Below are 6,102 nucleotides of genomic sequence, written 5' to 3'. Positions count from 1 at the left end.
ACAAAATTTCCCAAACCACCCAAAGTAATTCATATGTTGTCTAGGAAATATCCAAAACCTGGTTAAAATGTTTTAAATGAGATCAAGATACAAGAACTAACTGTTACAGAGTTAATTTACAAAAATAGCTGTCACGGTCCCGCAGAGTCAGTGACTGTTATATATTCAGCCAGTTCTGAACATTCTTCTGCATCCATGTTTAATAAATTCCTCCTAAAACGTGCTATTTTATGCTTTTCAGCATTGCGTCTGCGCCTCTTTTTGCCTCCAGCTAAGCCCCGCCCACCCGGAGACGTTTCAATGTTTGCAAACTTTTAATGGGTTTTTATCTGTAGATGGTGCTTTATGCATGTGAGGTTAGCTGAGGCTAACAGCAACATCAGTTAACTGATAATTATGTCAGACAGTCTGTTGCTGTTAGCTACTAAACTATAATTCCCAGCAAACATAAGGTCAGCGGTCCAACGGCGGACCACTGGTGGCAAAGTTGGCAGTCCACTGGCGGATGCCGTCAGCGGCTCGCCGGAGTTTTGCCCATCGTTTTTCCAGCGGACCACCAGCGGCAGCCGCTACTTTTTCGACGGAGGTCCGCTGTCGGACTGCTGCCCCAGCTAACATAAGGCCAACGGACCAGCGACAGTCCACCGGCGGATGCCGCCAGTGGCTCACCAGAGTTTTGCCCATCGTTTTTCCAGCGGACCACCAGCGGCAGCCGCAGAGGTCGGAGGTCCGCTGTCGGACCGCTGCCCCAGCTAACACAAGGTCAGCGGACGAGCGGCGGTCCGCCGGCGGATGCCGCCAGCGGCTCGCCGGAGTTTTACCCATCGTTTTTCCAGCGGACCACCAGCGGCAGCTTCAAAGGTCCGCTGGTTCATACCGGTAATGGTTGCTAGCTGCCCACGGTCGGTCCGTGGTTCATAATTGTTTAATCACGCTAACAAAATGTCTTTCAACACAATAATAAACAATTTACATCAGCAACTGCAAATTTATTATTGTCAGTAAACAGAATAAATATCCAAATGCATATACATTTATCAGATGCATTAAAACCAACGTGACTTCCAAATAAAAACAACCAGTTTACACCTTTCTGTACCCATGCAAAGTTATCCATGATTTTACCATCATTTGCAGTAAAACATGGTAAATATAAAATCAACCATGGTTTCACAACAATAATAAAGAATAAACATTCTTTTACAACAGCATAGGTAGTACTACACTTTAGTAACCACAAACTTTACCATGATTTTAAAATATATGGTTACCATAGTTTCACTCCAGTATTACTATATTCATACTATACTGCCCAACAAAGCCAAAGCGCAGTAACTATGCATTTGGTCAAAATTGAGGTAAAGAATGAAATGGGCTTTGTGATATCTGTTGTCTTGTGACAAAGTCTCCTGGTTTAATTTTGTCCCATCAGGGAAATGTGTTTGCCAAAATTACAGTAACAAGTTTGACTTGCTGATGTAAAAAAAACTTTAAGAACTTTTTTCTCGGTTTTAGTGTTTGCGTAGTTACTGCACTTAGCCTTTGTAGAGCAGTATAGTAGAACCACGGTAACGAAACTTTAGTTTGAAAAATGATCTGCAGTTTCACCAAAGTAAAACCATGATAGGGTATATTGTGCTTCACAATACTGCCATTTTAAGAAAATGCATGTTTCAAGGTTACAAAAGATCCCTTAATCAGCCTGAGGTACTGTAAGTGTCACACTGAGGAGCATATTCTGGAAACAAATCAATATTCATATCACAACAGCTCTAATATAATACAAGTCATGTGTTAAAGTCATGTTTAGTTAACAGACAGTTATTTTTATAGAGTAAGTTAGCAGGATTTCAACCCACTTTGTGTTGTTACAATGTCTGTAATATGTACATTAACAATATTTGGATGATGCAAATCATCATTTTGGCAGAGTATTGTGGACAAATAAATGGAAATAAATCTGTAAAATTAGCTAAAGAATATTTTTTCAAATATAAACATATTGTATTTGTAACAATATTAAGTGGGTTGAAAATCTGCAGAGTTGTGCTTTGGTGCAGTAATTACAATATATTACATTTGGCAGTTGTGTATGTCCATCTATAGATGCAAAGAACAGAAAAAGATCTGCACACTGTAAAAAGTCCCTTTATTTAAGAAGTTAAAACTGCAACGTTTCGGTCAAAGACCTTCGTCAGTCTCTTCATCTATAGATGCATGCCATCATATAATGTCTTTGTGAGTGTTTACGTCATCTGAAGTCTTCACAAGTGAGGCTGGATCCAAACAGCCGTAAGCTCTAGTCATCTTATGATGTGTATCCTGATGGACAAAAACAGAAAAGCAAAATGAGAAGGATTAGGATTGCTGCTGTTCATATTATTTCAAGCAAAAGCTCATTTGCACATTTTATTATTTAATTACTGAAGAACAAGGTCATAAGATGTATTTGTGTATGTGAATGCTTGTCTTAGAAGAGGTGGTTTTTTTCTAGATTTAGACTGCATGGGAGAATTTAGGAGTAAAATGTGAAAAAGCCTTGCCTTTTTATTGTATTTTGTTAAAGAGAAATTATGGTCCGACTCACAATTTTACATTTACTTTGGTGTGTAAGTATGTATTAGTACATATTAACGATATGCGTAAACAATGAGTAACAATGACTTTGTATTGCGTGAAGCTGCCTGAACCTCCATGTCATTTCTGGCTTATAACAAATACCACAACAATGCCTAAAAGCTACTGTGTGACAGGGTGTGGAGCTAACATAGCCTGGCTCCGCCCTCCTACGTGCTTCCGCTTAATTTTCATTTTGCTTCAGTACAATGTCTGGGACTGCTGTGTAGAGTTTTGTTTTCTCCTGCAAAAATCTGCAGGACCAATCAGCGAACAGAGGTCGTGCGTCAGTTTGAGTTGTAATTCAGTAATGGCAGCGGAGAAAGACGTGAGAAAAGCTATTCAGTCCGTTGTTGCAAAATTGCCGAATATACAGAAGTTAAAGCCGGAGCAAGAACAATGTTTGCTAAGTTTTGTTGGTCTGATCATTCAAACTTGTTGTTTCCAGCCGGTTTTGGCGCATGACATACGTCACGACCACACGTTAGCCATTGCCTATGGCAGATCCTGAGTGACTCTGGGCAGATCTAATAGTTTTAAACTTCAACAGAAGACCCTCGAATTAACACTTTGCAATGGAGTGTGGCCAGACTCCCTGTACAAATGAAATGAATGTACAAGAGTCTGGTTGGACCAGGCTTGTGCTAACAAGCCAAAAACCCAGAAATAAGATTTTATAAGCTGTTGACACAAAAAATAGCGTTTCAAAGACACAAAACTGGATACAGGCAACTTGTCATAGTACTACTATAATTAGAACTATGCCCAGTTGCCCACTGTAGGAAAACGTAATCAGCGATCCACTTTTGTCTCCTTAAAGGCTGAGTTTTATAGCTTGGTACGGTGGGCGTGGTTTTCAAATAATGCGCTGTCTGTATAATTGCTCCCGCTTTTACTCATAGCCTACAAATGAACTCCTGTTAGCATTGCATTGTGACCGAATCTTTTAAACAGGAGCGTCACATTTCCGGCTGACGTCAGACATATTCAGGCCAATCACAGCGTACATATTAGCTGGCCAATGAGGGACACAGCGCATTTCAGATCAATGAGTCCTGTACAAAATCAATGCGTTTGAGCAAGGGAGGAAATCCAAAGCTATAAAAATGTATGTGTTTTTAACCGCACACCACGCAAACACATTGCATATTATACCAAATACAGAAAAAATAACATTGTTTTTTACCAATGAAATTGGCTGCACTTTCAATAAATAAACCACAACCTTAAACCTGTAAACAGCAATGTATTATTTTGAGGTTGTACTTACTAGTTATGAGATTCATAGCACCTTAGAGATGTTTTCTGACAGGTCTGCTTCGACTCTGCTGCACGGATATCAGCCTGGAAAATCTACAAACATAACATGCAATTTGTCACAAAGCAATCAATATTGATTAAAAGGATGTGAAACACTGAAAAGAAAATTAAAGTATACAAAATATAACAGAAGGTATGTTTTTAGGTTTACTTGTTCATTTAATATTGCTCATATGGTGCCACTCACGTTTGGATTTTAAAACCTTCCTAGAATAACTGCTATAAACGCAGAAAAATGACAAGATGCATGGTAATATGTCATGAAAAAAGTGCATATAAAGTGAGTTAATACGTTCTCAACCTGCCTGAGTTTACATCTCTGTATGTAGCTCCCTTCAGAAAATGTTGAAATCTTCAGCTTTTCTTCTATTAAAGAGGTTATTTTGTCACTCCTAAAATAAAAGAACAACTTTTTGTATATGTTTACGATAAAACATGTGTTTGTACTAGTTTCACCAAATACTCACGCTATATGAACGTTTTTTCACAGTTTAACTGTGCAGTACATTGCATATTTTAGGCTAAACAAATTAGCCTAAGTTACTTCCAATAATGCATTGACAACCTGATCAAAGCTATCCCATCATCTCATCAACACACGAAGTTGCTTTTTAAAAAGCAAAAACTTAATAAACAATGCAAAAGCTATAGTCACCCTAACATTATCACTTTTGAAAAGCGTCCACATGATAACAGACTTTTCTCAAAGACAAAAAAACATTTCTATGAAGTAAATATCAACAAAAGCGTTTCTGTTACGTGTCAATAACAGTTTTGTGTATTATTTGTGTGTTTTGAGGGACTTAAACTTACCTGAAAACAGTAAAGAAACCCGTGAAAGAGGAGCTTCGTCAGTCCCACCTGGTAATCCGCAATGAGAAAGAAGGCTATTCGACTTCCTGCGGCCCCGCTAGACGGATGACGTTAAAGTGCCGCGAGAGCGAGACGAAATTACACTTCGTATGAGTTCTCGAATCGTTCTCGCGGTACTTTGACGTCATACAGCTGTCGGTTCTTGCAGCGCCGCATGAAGTCGAACAAGCCAAAAAGGGCACGTGTTCGGCGCGCACAGCACACGCGTCATGGCAAATTCACACATTGACATAATCACTACAACAATTTAAAATCTCCTCAAATGATTATGAAATCACAAACTCGTTTTGTTGTCTATAAATGTCCAAATTACCACGCCTGCACGTGGACTATATATTGTATTAAACACTATCTCTCATTTTTTATTCTATCCTTAAAATTCTTTTAAACTGAAATATTAAAAAAATATGTATGCATTTCGTTAAATAAGCCCTATATGCAGTCTCATATTGTTTTTCATGTATTTTCTTAAGATTTTTATAATTATTAGTTTCATTAGAAACCTAGCGGTTTGCCACTGGTGTACCAACGGTGGTCCAGCAGGGGCAAGCCGCTGGTTGCTTGCCACCCAAGAAACGCCGGGAGACAGACAGCTTTTTTACGTTGGTCGGTTTGCCGAAGGTGCCCCGACGGTGGTCCGACCGCGTCAAGCCGCTGACTTTGTGCCACCCAAAAACCGCCGGCAGACCGCCAGGTCATTGTTTGCTGGGGCGGTTTGCCACTGGTGTACCACCGGGGGGCCAGCACGGGCAAGGCGCCGGTGGCTTGCCACCCCAGAAACGCGGGCAGACCGACATCTTTTTTACGTTGGTCGGTTTGCCGAAAGTGCCCCGACGGTGGTCCGACCGCGTCAAGCTGCTGACTTCGTGCCACCCAAAAACCGCCGGCGGACCGCCAGGTCATTTTTTGCTGGGGCGGTTTGCCACTGGTGTACCACCGGTGGTCCAGCAGGGGCAAGCCGCTGGTGGCTTGCCACCCAAGAAACGCCGGCAGACCGACATCTTTTTTACGTTGGTCGGTTTGCCGAAAGTGCCCCGACGGTGGTCCGACCGCGTCAAGCCGCTGACTTCGTGCCGCCCAAAAACCGCCGGCGGACCGCCAGGTCATTGTTTGCTGGGTTACTAAAACTATAACTGAAACTAAATAAAATAAAATAAAAACTAAATAGAAATGTGTTTGCAAAATAAAAACTAAACTAAAACTAACAAAACCATTCATGAAACTAACTAAAACTAAACTTAAATTTAAAACAAAATTGAAAACGATATTGAAATAAAACTAATTTAAAAAAGC

At 40.4% G+C, this 6,102-nt stretch overlaps 1 long non-coding RNA gene across 1 annotated transcript; it reads right to left on the bottom strand.

Moving 5' to 3' along the window:
• Positions 1-2,214: 2,214 nt before the first annotated feature.
• Positions 2,215-5,528, bottom strand: LOC129416487 (uncharacterized). The gene is made up of 4 exons (XR_012359610.1): positions 4,750-5,528; positions 4,242-4,328; positions 3,887-3,969; positions 2,215-2,322 (listed from the first exon to the last, which is right to left on the bottom strand). It is a non-coding gene; the product is annotated as an uncharacterized lncRNA (long non-coding RNA).
• Positions 5,529-6,102: the final 574 nt, after the last annotated feature.

The sequence above is a fragment of the Misgurnus anguillicaudatus genome, chromosome 20 (genome assembly GCF_027580225.2).
Source record: "Misgurnus anguillicaudatus chromosome 20, ASM2758022v2, whole genome shotgun sequence".
Lineage (NCBI taxonomy): Eukaryota > Metazoa > Chordata > Actinopteri > Cypriniformes > Cobitidae > Misgurnus > Misgurnus anguillicaudatus.
The sequence above is the reverse complement of the archived record's forward strand: the minus strand, read 5'-3'. Positions and strand labels throughout refer to the sequence as shown.